Source organism: Thalassophryne amazonica, chromosome 23 (assembly GCF_902500255.1).
Source record: "Thalassophryne amazonica chromosome 23, fThaAma1.1, whole genome shotgun sequence".
Classification (NCBI taxonomy): domain Eukaryota; kingdom Metazoa; phylum Chordata; class Actinopteri; order Batrachoidiformes; family Batrachoididae; genus Thalassophryne; species Thalassophryne amazonica.
In genome coordinates this window covers 24,334,618-24,349,933 of record NC_047125.1, presented here as the reverse complement: position 1 = coordinate 24,349,933, position 15,316 = coordinate 24,334,618, and the positions used below count along the sequence as shown (strand labels likewise).

General features: G+C 40.9%; 1 long non-coding RNA gene across 1 annotated transcript; it reads right to left on the bottom strand.

Moving 5' to 3' along the window:
- Nucleotides 1–12,492: 12,492 nt before the first annotated feature.
- On the bottom strand, nucleotides 12,493–14,927 carry LOC117505258. Its single transcript, XR_004559055.1, has 3 exons — nucleotides 14,651–14,927; nucleotides 13,472–13,503; nucleotides 12,493–13,189 (listed from the first exon to the last, which is right to left on the bottom strand). It is a non-coding gene; the product is annotated as an uncharacterized LOC117505258 (long non-coding RNA).
- Nucleotides 14,928–15,316: the final 389 nt, after the last annotated feature.

The window sequence follows — 15,316 nt, the reverse complement described above, 5'->3', positions numbered from 1 at the left end:
CCTATCTCGGCTTTCAATGCTTACCAGTCCAGTAAGTATCAGAGAAATTGTGGAGAGCTGAACATGTCCTAACTTGTCCTCTGACACGCTGAAACGGAGGTGTTCCTTTGTCTCGCTCGACTAGCAAATCGGTCGTTACGCACGAAGCCTCCGCGCGGCTTTCCATGACAAAATCTCTTGTTAAAAGTGAAATCTGCCGGGAAATGGCTGATGTCCAGCTCTTGTGATAACCAGAGAAATTCCACACGACGGTCCTGGCTCCACACAGCCATCTGTTTAGAAATGATCTGGTGTTTTCAGCCTCGTCGTCACAGCTCGGAGCGTGGCGCACCGAGCGCCATTCTGGGCCGTCCTTAAAGCGACAGTAACAGACCTTATTCTCTGTGAAGCCCGTAAAATTTTCACCGAAAGCCAGATAAATTTTTCGAATGGTTTCCAGGTGCCAGTCTCTAACAGCTTCTGAAAAAATTCTGATGGAAAAAACTCCAAATCATTCCGCCATTTCCAGACAATGAAAATCCGACGAGGGGGCGGGACCACTCCTCCCACAAGGCGTGCTCACAGGTGAATGACGTAACCGACAGGCGTGGAAAAACTCACACATGCGCACGAGGGTTCAAGCATGTCTGACATAAAAACATATGAATTCCATATAGTTTTTGAAAAAAATAAAAAGGACCGTTACTTTATTGACAGACCTCGTACAGTCAAGGTAGCCTATTTAGGAAACATTAAATTAACCGAACATTTATTAGGAGGCCTATGCCCACTTCTGAATCGTGTTGCATCTGGGCGTAATTAATGAAAGAAGGTAATTTTTTTACACATATTAGACATTCCACAGGTTAATCATCTGTAACAGATTTGGAGAGCAATTACGCATTTACCCGATCAGCAATACGTTGCCAACAAGCCTGTCTTGCTTTACTGGCAGACGATGTGTTCGATTTAAATTCCTCCTCTGCATAATAATCCTGTATTCTTCTCCGGTAAAGTAAGGTGACCGAGTCATCATTGAAAAATGGTGACGTGTGCTGCAACCCGCCCCTTTTATGTGAACGCGCACAAACTCCAGTTAGGTTAACACAGGTTCAACAAATCAACATCTTATTCAGCGTCGTAGTACCGATTAACACCACTTGAGGGAACCAGGTTTTGTCAACCCCGGTTTAAGAGGTTGAACCTGGGTTACATCTGAGTAAGTTAACCCCGCTTCATAGTACAGGCCCCTGGGTGCCTTTGGATGTGGGAGGAAGCCGGAACACCCAGAGAGAACCCACACAAACACAGGGAGAACAAGCAAACTCCACACAGAAAGGCCACAGGTGGGACTTGAACCCATGACCTCCTCGCTGTGAGGCAACAGTGCTGCCCAAATAAAGGAGCATATCATTTACAAATAAATAATAATAATAAATAACACTGCAAATTACAAATTAATTATTCAGAAATTATGCAGTGTGACTGTCTGGATTTTTTTTTTTTTTTTTTTTTTAGATTCTGTCTCTCACAGTTGAAGTGAACCTATGATAAAATGACAGACCTCTCCATTCTTTGTAAAAGGGAAAACTTGCAAAATCGACAGTCTCTCAAATACATATTTTCCTCACTGTATATGGTTTATAAAATGTTAGTTTCTGGTATCTGAATACCTCTCGGTAACTCTTACTAAGTCAGTTTGTGATGGCAAAGTTGGAAATTTAGTCCAGTTGGTGCAGTCATGGTGGAATTGTAACTTAGGCTACATTATTCTTCTTTTGAGCCATTGATATTTTGCAAGATGATGCTGTTTGAGTCATAAATACACACCAATACTAATTATTGTATTTAAAAAATCGCATAAGTTTGTTCAGTTGAGTAGCACTGCGTTTTTTTTTTTTACAAATTTATGTACAGAGATGCAGGGATGAAAAATCTCTGCATTTTGGTGGATTTTAGCTTTTTTGCCAGTCGCCTGGGTCATTTTTTAGATCAGTGCAAATCCGTTGTGTTGTAAATTCCCTGTCGTTGTATTAGTTGTTATTTAGGTCAGGCATCGATTTGGACAGCCCCAATGTGCTGTTAGCTTCGGTCGCGTTAGGACCAGTTATTTTTGACTCCAACAACGCTGCTTTTAAAGTAGAATTCCTTCGTGAAGAGGGTGAGTTACTTATTTGCAGATGGTTTTCTGTTTTATCACGGATGGATGTTGCGTGGTGTTGCTAGTGATTCCTGCCGAGTGGGGATGTTTTAAGTTATTTGGCGTTATTGGCTAAGGGCTAAGCTAACTAGCCGCTATGTGGTTTGTTTAGACGATATTATGTTAAATAAGTTCAGCCAACAGTTATTAGTGTTTCTCTGATGTTACTGTATTAATAAGCACCGTGTGTTTAGGATTTGGAACGAAAATCACATTGTTTTAATCGTGTTTCTGTCTTGCAGAAACCATTAATTCGTCCAAACTATTAATTCAGACCATTCAGTGGTTTATGGATGTTTCATTCCAACTCCTGTGCTCCCTGCATGTTAAACTGAGCCATTCAAGTTCATCTGTTAGGCAACAAATCTGAATATAAATACATATAGGGCATTATTTTTTTTCTTAAGATTTTTTTTAGAGGCCATGAACTCATTTTTAAAGTTGAAAGTGTATCAAGATCCACCAAGCCATATCGAAAGCCATAGCGTATACTCACACAGTTATGTTGATCCAAAAAGTGCAGTTAAATTCTGTGGTTTTGTCTGAGATTGGGGCACTTCTCTTCTCTCTATTAGATTCCAGAATTGGGCTTTTTGAGCTCAGTGTCATTTTTCAACAATCCAGGTTGAAGAGTGATGCCACTTTGGACTGGCTATTTACACCAAGTACATGCAAATATCTAAAAACTAAATCCTGATTTACACCACAGTGGTGTAAATAGAGAATGAACAAAGGTGCAAATAAGGGGATATTAAAGTCTAAGTTACACCACAGTAGTAGATGTTTGTAATATTAATTAAATTTGTGTCGATGTGGGTGGTGCAAATAGATAAAAAAAAAAATAAAACCTAATTTATACCTCAGTGATGCAAATGGCCTTTTCTGTCAGCACGTCTCCTCCACCTGTGCACGGAATAAACACTTCTGCTGACTGTTTGCCCAAACAGAACACGGAATCTTGTTCATATCCATTACCTCTTCCATACTTATGGACTGTTTTGCTGCTTGTTGACTTTTTAATTCCTGGAGTTTTCGGGCATTCAGAGTTGATTCAGTTCGGATGTTTGTGGCTTGTTTTGAAATGCTGCCTGCCTTTCTTCGGTAAAGCCACATTTGCATTGTCGATAAGACAGATGATTTGGCATTCAAATAAATTAAAATATAAACCTCCTCCCACTCTAAATGTAAATAAGTTATTTATTTATTTATTTTTTAGCATATGCTCTTCTTGTACAGCATTTCTTGTTGTTCTTTGGTGTTTAACGGCAGCCGGCATTAAATGGACTGCATTTATATAGCGCTTTTCCATCTGTATCAGACACTCAAAGCTCTTTACAATAATGCCTCACATTCACTCCGATGTTAGGGTGCTGCCATACACGGCGATCACTACAGCCCGGGAGCAATAGGGGATTAAAGGCCTTGCCCAAGGGCCCTTAGTGATTTTCCAGTCAGGCTGGGATTTGAACTAGAGGTGCACCGATCGATCGGCCACCAATCATTATCGGCCGATCACGCCTTGATCGATTAGATCGGTGATGGGCAAAATGCGCCGATAAAAAGGACCGATCACAACAGTGCAGGCAGTAAGTAGCGCAGGGAGCGCTTGGTGTGTTTGTCAGGAAAATGATAATTTATCTACATTGATTACAGACCCTGCAGCGGGTCCGTGATCAACTTTTTGCAGCGCGCCTTTACTCTGAACCTTGAACCAATCGAAGCAGTGTTCGCAGATTGAAGCATGCTTCGAGCCTGTTACTTCGTTTATACTTTCTTTCTTTCGCTTAATTTTCCCCCGCTAAAACCCTAAAGAGCGTAGTCTGTGAGTATTATTTACCTTTTCTATGTTAAACCGACTGAGCAACATGAAACATGGAAAAAAAAAAGCTTGCTGGTAGAACAAAGTCAGTGTAATAAAACAAAGTTGGCAGTTTATTCTAGTGTCTTTATTTGAATGCATGTTTTTTCTTTTCATCATTAAGTCTTAATGCAAAAATAGTCTTATACATTACACCTATATTCTTATTTTGGGCATGATACAAATATGTACTTGATCGGTATCGTACTTGATCGGTATCGGCTGATCAAAATTTCAGTGATCGGTCATCGGCCTAAAAAATCCTGATCGGTGCACCTCTAATTTGAACCCATGATCTTCTGTACTCAAGCCCAACACCTTAACCACGAGACCATCACCTCCCCTTTCATTCTTATTGGTACATTGCTGCCACCTTCTGCATCAGTCTGTTATTGCAGCAATAAATGCTCTTGATGAGTCCAGATTTTTTAAAAAATATTTCAGGCGTTCGACTGGAACTCGGCCCGCGATCAACCAGTTGGGCATTCCAGCCATAGGGGTGCAGGGTTGTGGGACATTGTTTTGTATTAAAGGGGATCTGTTGGTTTCTCTCGGCTCTGTGCTCAGTGTGGTTGGGTTCGGTCTCTGGCTTCAGGGACCAGTTCAGGTGCATGCTTGTCCAGGGATGCACAGATCAGGCAGTTGCAGGGCTTAATTTGAGGGGGAGCAAGCTGGAGCGCGCTCCAGAACCTCGGACACGCGCTCCAGAACCTCTGACGTTGACTCCACCAGCTATTTATACTGGATCCGGTGATCCACCACCTCTCTTGACTAACAAAATATATATATTTTTTAAAAATCACAGTGATTGCGCTCACTGCCAGAGACTACGCTCGCTGTTTTGATCCGGATGTTGCCCGCAGCCGCAGAGCTCCGTGGCCACCGAGACAGGACTTGGATTCTTTGCGGGTCCCGCATCCGTACCTCCGGAGGCAGTGAGCGAAGGGAGAGTACGCACATTGTGTTCTGCAAGTGTCTGGTTATAATCTTCTCGCACAGAAGAAAAAAGAGTGTTTACACAAGAGAGAAAAGTGAGAAAATGTTAATGCCTGTTTGAGAAAAGTGTATAAAGTGTGCAGTGAGGGGTTTTTCAGCCCTTAAAACATCTATAATAATTGTAAAAAAAAATAGCGCTGACTACTTCGCAGATTTCGTTTATCGCGGGTTATTTTTAGAACGTAACTCCCGCGATAAACGAGCGACCTCTGTATCATTAAACAGGAATTTGTGCTCTATCCGGATTTGGTGTGACTAGTGTTATTAGGCGTACAATACATGCCCAGTTTATTTTCTGTGTGGCGCACAGCGTTGTTCACAAGCACCCCCCCCACCTTCTTTTTTTTTTTTTTTTCCTGCACCAGAGCCACTCATCCTCTGCGCTCCGGGACCTCCCACTTTACAAATTAAGCACTGGGCAGTTGGATATTGACATGATAATATCATTCAAAAGGAGTTGTTAATGTGTCACTGTGCTCTTGCTAAGGTTCTATAAGATTAAGTTTCCATTTCTCAGGAACGGTGTGTACTCCGCTATCATGACTTCTTGTAATTGTAAGCCAGTCTCCACTTGTCTTCTCATGCAGATAAGACAAGTGGAGACTGGCTTACAATTACAAGAAGTCATGATAGCGGAGTACACACCGTTCCTGAGAAATGGAAACTTAATCTTATAGAACCTTAGCAAGAGCACAGTGACACATTAACAACTCCTTTTGAATGATATTATCATGTCAATATCCAACTGCCCAGTGCTTAATTTGTAAAGTGGGAGGTCCCGGAGCGCAGAGGATGAGTGGCTCTGGTGCAGGAAAAAAAAAAAAAAAAGAAGGTGGGGGGGGTGCTTGTGAACAACGCTGTGCGCCACACAGAAAATAAACTGGGCATGTATTGTACGCCTAATAACACTAGTCACACCAAATCCGGATAGAGCACAAATTCCTGTTTAATGATACAGAGGTCGCTCGTTTATCGCGGGAGTTACGTTCTAAAAATAACCCGCGATAAACGAAATCTGCGAAGTAGTCAGCGCTATTTTTTTTTTACAATTATTATAGATGTTTTTAAGGGCTGAAAAACCCCTCACTGCACACTTTATACACTTTTCTCAAACAGGCATTAACATTTTCTCACTTTTCTCTCTTGTGTAAACACTCTTTTTTCTTCTGTGCGAGAAGATTATAACCAGACACTTGCAGAACACAATGTGCGTACTCTCCCTTCGCTCACTGCCTCCGGAGGTACGGATGCGGGACCCGCAAAGAATCCAAGTCCTGTCTCGGTGGCCACGGAGCTCTGCGGCTGCGGGCAACATCCGGATCAAAACAGCGAGCGTAGTCTCTGGCAGTGAGCGCAATCACTGTGATTTTTAAAAAATATATATATTTTGTTAGTCAAGAGAGGTGGTGGATCACCGGATCCAGTATAAATAGCTGGTGGAGTCAACGTCAGAGGTTCTGGAGCGCGTGTCCGAGGTTCTGGAGCGCGCTCCAGCTTGCTCCCCCTCAAATTAAGCCCTGCAACTGCCTGATCTGTGCATCCCTGGACAAGCATGCACCTGAACTGGTCCCTGAAGCCAGAGACCGAACCCAACCACACTGAGCACAGAGCCGAGAGAAACCAACAGATCCCCTTTAATACAAAACAATGTCCCACAACCCTGCACCCCTATGGCTGGAATGCCCAACTGGTTGATCGCGGGCCGAGTTCCAGTCGAACGCCTGAAATATTTTTTAAAAAATCTGGACTCATCAAGAGCATTTATTGCTGCAATAACAGACTGATGCAGAAGGTGGCAGCAATGTACCAATAAGAATGAAAGGGGAGGTGATGGTCTCGTGGTTAAGGTGTTGGGCTTGAGTACAGAAGATCATGGGTTCAAATTAGAGGTGCACCGATCAGGATTTTTTAGGCCGATGACCGATCACTGAAATTTTGATCAGCCGATACCGATCAAGTACGATACCGATCAAGTACATATTTGTATCATGCCCAAAATAAGAATATAGGTGTAATGTATAAGACTATTTTTGCATTAAGACTTAATGATGAAAAGAAAAAACATGCATTCAAATAAAGACACTAGAATAAACTGCCAACTTTTGTTTTATTACACTGACTTTGTTCTACCAGCAAGCTTTTTTTTTTCCATGTTTCATGTTGCTCAGTCGGTTTAACATAGAAAAGGTAAATAATACTCACAGACTACGCTCTTTAGGGTTTTAGCGGGGGAAAATTAAGCGAAAGAAAGAAAGTATAAACGAAGTAACAGGCTCGAAGCATGCTTCAATCTGCGAACACTGCTTCGATTGGTTCAAGGTTCAGAGTAAAGGCGCGCTGCAAAAAGTTGATCACGGACCCGCTGCAGGGTCTGTAATCAATGTAGATAAATTATCATTTTCCTGACAAACACACCAAGCGCTCCCTGCGCTACTTACTGCCTGCACTGTTGTGATCGGTCCTTTTTATCGGCGCATTTTGCCCATCACCGATCTAATCGATCAAGGCGTGATCGGCCGATAATGATTGGTGGCCGATCGATCGGTGCACCTCTAGTTCAAATCCCAGCCTGACTGGAAAATCACTAAGGGCCCTTGGGCAAGGCCTTTAATCCCCTATTGCTCCCGGGCTGTAGTGATCGCCGTGTATGGCAGCACCCTAACATCGGAGTGAATGTGAGGCATTATTGTAAAGAGCTTTGAGTGTCTGATACAGATGGAAAAGCGCTATATAAATGCAGTCCATTTAATGCCGGCTGCCGTTAAACACCAAAGAACAACAAGAAATGCTGTACAAGAAGAGCATATGCTAAAAAATAAATAAATAAATAACTTATTTACATTTAGAGTGGGAGGAGGTTTATATTTTAATTTATTTGAATGCCAAATCATCTGTCTTATCGACAATGCAAATGTGGCTTTACCGAAGAAAGGCAGGCAGCATTTCAAAACAAGCCACAAACATCCGAACTGAATCAACTCTGAATGCCCGAAAACTCCAGGAATTAAAAAGTCAACAAGCAGCAAAACAGTCCATAAGTATGGAAGAGGTAATGGATATGAACAAGATTCCGTGTTCTGTTTGGGCAAACAGTCAGCAGAAGTGTTTATTCCGTGCACAGGTGGAGGAGACGTGCTGACAGAAAAGGCCATTTGCATCACTGAGGTATAAATTAGGTTTTATTTTTTTTTTTATCTATTTGCACCACCCACATCGACACAAATTTAATTAATATTACAAACATCTACTACTGTGGTGTAACTTAGACTTTAATATCCCCTTATTTGCACCTTTGTTCATTCTCTATTTACACCACTGTGGTGTAAATCAGGATTTAGTTTTTAGATATTTGCATGTACTTGGTGTAAATAGCCAGTCCAAAGTGGCATCACTCTTCAACCTGGATTGTTGAAAAATGACACTGAGCTCAAAAAGCCCAATTCTGGAATCTAATAGAGAGAAGAGAAGTGCCCCAATCTCAGACAAAACCACAGAATTTAACTGCACTTTTTGGATCAACATAACTGTGTGAGTATACGCTATGGCTTTCGATATGGCTTGGTGGATCTTGATACACTTTCAACTTTAAAAATGAGTTCATGGCCTCTAAAAAAATCTTAAGAAAAAAAATAATGCCCTATATGTATTTATATTCAGATTTGTTGCCTAACAGATGAACTTGAATGGCTCAGTTTAACATGCAGGGAGCACAGGAGTTGGAATGAAACATCCATAAACCACTGAATGGTCTGAATTAATAGTTTGGACGAATTAATGGTTTCTGCAAGACAGAAACACGATTAAAACAATGTGATTTTCGTTCCAAATCCTAAACACACGGTGCTTATTAATACAGTAACATCAGAGAAACACTAATAACTGTTGGCTGAACTTATTTAACATAATATCGTCTAAACAAACCACATAGCGGCTAGTTAGCTTAGCCCTTAGCCAATAACGCCAAATAACTTAAAACATCCCCACTCGGCAGGAATCACTAGCAACACCACGCAACATCCATCCGTGATAAAACAGAAAACCATCTGCAAATAAGTAACTCACCCTCTTCACGAAGGAATTCTACTTTAAAAGCAGCGTTGTTGGAGTCAAAAATAACTGGTCCTAACGCGACCGAAGCTAACAGCACATTGGGGCTGTCCAAATCGATGCCTGACCTAAATAACAACTAATACAACGACAGGGAATTTACAACACAACGGATTTGCACTGATCTAAAAAATGACCCAGGCGACTGGCAAAAAAGCTAAAATCCACCAAAATGCAGAGATTTTTCATCCCTGCATCTCTGTACATAAATTTGTAAAAAAAAAAAACGCAGTGCTACTCAACTGAACAAACTTATGCGATTTTTTAAATACAATAATTAGTATTGGTGTGTATTTATGACTCAAACAGCATCATCTTGCAAAATATCAATGGCTCAAAAGAAGAATAATGTAGCCTAAGTTACAATTCCACCATGACTGCACCAACTGGACTAAATTTCCAACTTTGCCATCACAAACTGACTTAGTAAGAGTTACCGAGAGGTATTCAGATACCAGAAACTAACATTTTATAAACCATATACAGTGAGGAAAATATGTATTTGAGAGACTGTCGATTTTGCAAGTTTTCCCTTTTACAAAGAATGGAGAGGTCTGTCATTTTATCATAGGTTCACTTCAACTGTGAGAGACAGAATCTAAAAAAAAAAAAAAAAAAAAAATCCAGACAGTCACACTGCATAATTTCTGAATAATTAATTTGTAATTTGCAGTGTTATTTATTATTATTATTTATTTGTAAATGATATGCTCCTTTATTTTGGGCAGCACTGTTGCCTCACAGCGAGGAGGTCATGGGTTCAAGTCCCACCTGTGGCCTTTCTGTGTGGAGTTTGCTTGTTCTCCCTGTGTTTGTGTGGGTTCTCTCTGGGTGTTCCGGCTTCCTCCCACATCCAAAGGCACCCAGGGGCCTGTACTATGAAGCGGGGTTAACTTACTCAGATGTAACCCAGGTTCAACCTCTTAAACCGGGGTTGACAAAACCTGGTTCCCTCAAGTGGTGTTAATCGGTACTACGACGCTGAATAAGATGTTGATTTGTTGAACCTGTGTTAACCTAACTGGAGTTTGTGCGCGTTCACATAAAAGGGGCGGGTTGCAGCACACGTCACCATTTTTCAATGATGACTCGGTCACCTTACTTTACCGGAGAAGAATACAGGATTATTATGCAGAGGAGGAATTTAAATCGAACACATCGTCTGCCAGTAAAGCAAGACAGGCTTGTTGGCAACGTATTGCTGATCGGGTAAATGCGTAATTGCTCTCCAAATCTGTTACAGATGATTAACCTGTGGAATGTCTAATATGTGTAAAAAAATACCTTCTTTCATTAATTACGCCCAGATGCAACACGATTCAGAAGTGGGCATAGGCCTCCTAATAAATGTTCGGTTAATTTAATGTTTCCTAAATAGGCTACCTTGACTGTACGAGGTCTGTCAATAAAGTAACGGTCCTTTTTATTTTTTTCAAAAACTATATGGAATTCATATGTTTTTATGTCAGACATGCTTGAACCCTCGTGCGCATGTGTGAGTTTTTCCACGCCTGTCGGTTACGTCATTCACCTGTGAGCACGCCTTGTGGGAGGAGTGGTCCCGCCCCCTCGTCGGATTTTCATTGTCTGGAAATGGCGGAATGATTTGGAGTTTTTTCCATCAGAATTTTTTCAGAAGCTGTTAGAGACTGGCACCTGGAAACCATTCGAAAAATTTATCTGGCTTTCGGTGAAAATTTTACGGGCTTCACAGAGAATAAGGTCTGTTACTGTCGCTTTAAGGACGGCCCAGAATGGCGCTCGGTGCGCCACGCTCCGAGCTGTGACGACGAGGCTGAAAACACCAGATCATTTCTAAACAGATGGCTGTGTGGAGCCAGGACCGTCGTGTGGAATTTCTCTGGTTATCACAAGAGCTGGACATCAGCCATTTCCCGGCAGATTTCACTTTTAACAAGAGATTTTGTCATGGAAAGCCGCGCGGAGGCTTCGTGCGTAACGACCGATTTGCTAGTCGAGCGAGACAAAGGAACACCTCCGTTTCAGCGTGTCAGAGGACAAGTTAGGACATGTTCAGCTCTCCACAATTTCTCTGATACTTACTGGACTGGTAAGCATTGAAAGCCGAGATAGGCATGATCATGATCGATCGGCTAATATCTTAAAAGAAAACATCCTTTGGCGTGAGTGATAAGGAGCATTGTTTATTGTTCTTCGGGTTCATCACCTCGGGGCAGCATCTCCGCTCAGCGGGTGTCCCGCCACACACACACACACGCACGCACGCACACACACACACACACACGCACTCACACAGACACAGCGTCTGCAACAGGTTTTACAGCCGTGGGGTCATGTTTCCGCGAGCGGCTCTATGCGTGGGTATTTGACCGTCTTGCTGCAAAGACTTACAGCCGAGAGACGGCTATTTGTACCCCCTTCTTTAATTTACGAATTAAAAAACAGAAAAGGAAACGTAATAATTTAAGAATTAAAAATATTAAAGGGGCATTAAATAATACACTGATTTATGTTTAATTATTTCAGAATTAGTTAATTCTTTAATACATTAAAAAGATCTAGGTATTTTTAATCGTTCTTTAATTCATGAAATAAAATGACATTAAAATATTAGACCCTGGGTGGGAGGGGAGGTAAGGCTTGGAGGCGGTGCTTGGCCGGGGTTAGGGGAGGAGCTTGGGGTGTGGGGCTAGGGGAGGAGCCAGGGGCGGAACTAGGGGAGGAGCCGGGGGCGGGGCTTAGGGGCGGGACATACTGACGTCATCGATTCTGATTGGATGTGACGTCATAAGGGGCGGGGCTCGGAGGTGGAACTAGGGGCGGGGCATAGTGACGTCATTGATTATGATTGGCTGTGACGTCATAGGGGGCGGGGCTTGGAGGCGGGACTAGGGGAGGGGCTTAGGGGCGGGACATAATGACGTCATCGATTCTGATTGGCTATGACGTCATAGAGGGGGCGGGGCTTAGTGACGTAGTCGATTTTGATTGGCAGCTGTCACTTTTTTGACGAAAGGTGGGTCAGTTTTCTCTCTCATGTGGTCTCAGACCACACTGTGTTGTCTTTTTGTTGAACAAGTGATGTATGGCCACAAGTTTCCAGTTCTCTACCACCTGCCCTGCTGCCTTCAAATGCCAGATTACCATTATTTCAAATAACACAAGGATTGAAAATTTATTACCTCTAACTGTTGACTTTTGATAAATTAATTCAGATGAAGTATTTTTGTTATTTTAGGACATAAAAACACAGAAGTCCGCATATTTCTATACAAATTCAAAACTGTTTTAATCACATCTGTTAAATTTAGTGTACACCTCAAACAAACAGGTTTACAATCTTTGTTTCACATTTTATTCTTGCTGAGCTCTGACTTGTCGGACGTCATGTGGTCTCAGACCACAGTGTTGTCTTCCTGTTGAACAAGTGATGTGTGGCTGTGAGCTCACAGTTCTCGACAACCTTCCCCAGCTTCAAACACCAGCTCTTTTAACTAATGCAGAGTTAGTTCATACTTTCATACTACTGACAAGCTGAAGTCACCATTTCATTGATGAATACAAAGCGCATCGTTGTTGACTAAATGCTTTGATACATTTAGTAAGTCAAAGTAAGCATGGGCAAGGATCTGGTGTATTTAACCAGATATGTAACATTAATACAGATATGGCAAAAATAAACACAAGTGCAAAAGTAGAGTTGGTTCTTTACTGTTTGACTCTGAGCTGTAATTTCAGTTTGGTCCAAGTCCATTTCAAGGATTCCTGTTTCTGAAACAACTGTTTACAAAAAAGAAAAAAAAAAGGTTTTTCTCAGTTGCAAATAATGAACAAAAAGAAAAAACATCACATTTTAAAAGTAACCAATAACATAAATGAAACTGCCAATTTCTTCCAAAATGGGAAACCCTATTGAACAGAAGGTACACAGTTGTTTCCTGGATCTATCTGGGGGCAGCGTACACGGCGTTCGACTCCAGGTTCTGCTCTGGTTCACGCCTCCTGCTTCGTTTAAGTTTTTGGCGGAAATTCACAGATGCATATTGTACATTGGATGAGCCTTGAATCTAAAAGAAAAAAAAAAAGAAAAAAATGACTTATTATGACCTTTAATGATTAACAATGATGAAAATTTTAAGGAAATGATGAAACATGCAGATGTGGAGCAAACTGCTGTTGATACCAAATTTTTTTTTACAGCAACGTGAATTTTGACTGTGTATGCTAACCATAGATTACGCGACCTGTGGATAGCATTCATTTTAGTTAGTACTAAATAACAGCTGGTGTTAATGGCGGCATGCTCCACATCAAAAAAATTTAATAGTAATTGTGGAATTTGGAATTACCTCACTTCCTTGTGGAATTGGTTCTTCATTATCTGTTATGTTAAGTGAGAAAGATAATGTTCAGTTAAAAGACAGTTTATCGATGGTTTGTATGTTTTTATTATATTGTGCTAACACAGCTTAATCTCTCATAGGCATCGACCAATTACCAATTTTATCGTATACTTCGATTTGAAAATGTGAGAATTCCAAAACTTTAAAGATTCCCTGTTTGATGGAGTTTTATAATGAAACCTGATGGCATTCCATGTTGTTCAGCAAGTAAGCTTTGCATAGCCAAAGCCTGAGTGTAAGAATAGTTCTTTTAAAAAATGCACAGTTAGCATCATCTCAAAGGAGGAAAGCCACCAAAAATGCAAGGTGTATTTTTGAAGAGTGAACAAAAATGGAGGAAAACATCACTATCAACAGCTCTTCAGTCTCAGAGATATATTCCTATATTTGCTTCATCTAGTTATGTCAACATGACCTACAAAAGTTGGTTATTTAAATGAGAAAAGCAAATTGCAACAACTTTTTACAATTAATTATATGTTTCCCATTTAAACAACCAGGTTTTGTGACACTGGTTGACATAATTAGATTAAATAGTGTTTCATTTCTTTGTGTTTGCTCAGCCATTTTGCTTTTTGTGCATTTGACACCACCAGATCTCAGAAGTGAAGCAGTGTCAGTCTTAATTGGGTGGGAGCTCCCATGGGGAGACCAGGGGTTATGTGTTTTTTTTTTTCTATGTAGAACTAGGAATACATCAAGAAGGGAATGCATGCATAAAACTGCAAAATCCAGATCTGTACTAGATCTGCCGTGGGCCCCTGCAAATCTGGAAGCAGGTGAAAAGCAAAGAAGATGTTGCATTCAGAGAAACCAACATTTCTCACAATTGCACCTAGTGAGTTAAAACTTCACACATTCCATAGAAATGTTGGTTTCTTAGAATGCAAAAGATGCAGAACCAGGCCCTACTTTTTCTGGGTCAGGCTCAAAACTTCTCAGTCGGCCCTCGTAATTAACAGCAACCCAACATTTTCCAAAGAAGATGCTTAAGGTGACATTGGTGATGTAAAACCTCCCTTTTGACAGGAAAAAAAACAAAGCAGTACCAGACTCAAACAAGGGACCATCTGTTGCAGTTGCAGAAAATGTAACAGATTCAATATTTTATAATTTAAAGAGTACCTGTCTGAAATTTCTTGATTTTAGCCACCAGATATGTAATGATCACCAGGAGGAAAACAGTCAGACTGATCAAGAGGACAATCACTAGGTCTTTTATTTCATCAGAGCATTCTAAAAGAAACATGAAAAGGATTTAGACCATTTGAAAATTCACTGTCAGTGTACATGAAAGAAATATTCAGTGACTCTTACTTTCAGGCTGGTTCATGTCTTCAGTTGTGTCAGGATCACCTTTTTGCAAAGGGAACATATATACCACTATATGGAAATAATTTTAATTGATTGAGCTTTCATGAAAATGTGAATTATACAATGGAACTCTCAGGGTGGGGGGTTAGGTACAACCCCATTTCCAATGAAGTTGGGATGTTGGGTGAAATGTAAATAAAAACAATACTAATGATAATGATTTGCAAATCCTTTTCAACCTATATTCAATTGAATACACCACAAAGACGAGATATTTAATGTTCAAACTGATAAACATTGTTTTTGTGCAAATATTTGCTCATTTTGAAATGGATGCCTGCAACACGTTTCAAAAAAGTTGGGACAGTGATATGTTTACCACTGTGTTACATCACCTTTCCTTCTAACAACACTCAATAAGCATTTGGGAACTGAGGACACTAATTGTGAGTGTCATGTTTGGGTATCAAAGGAGCA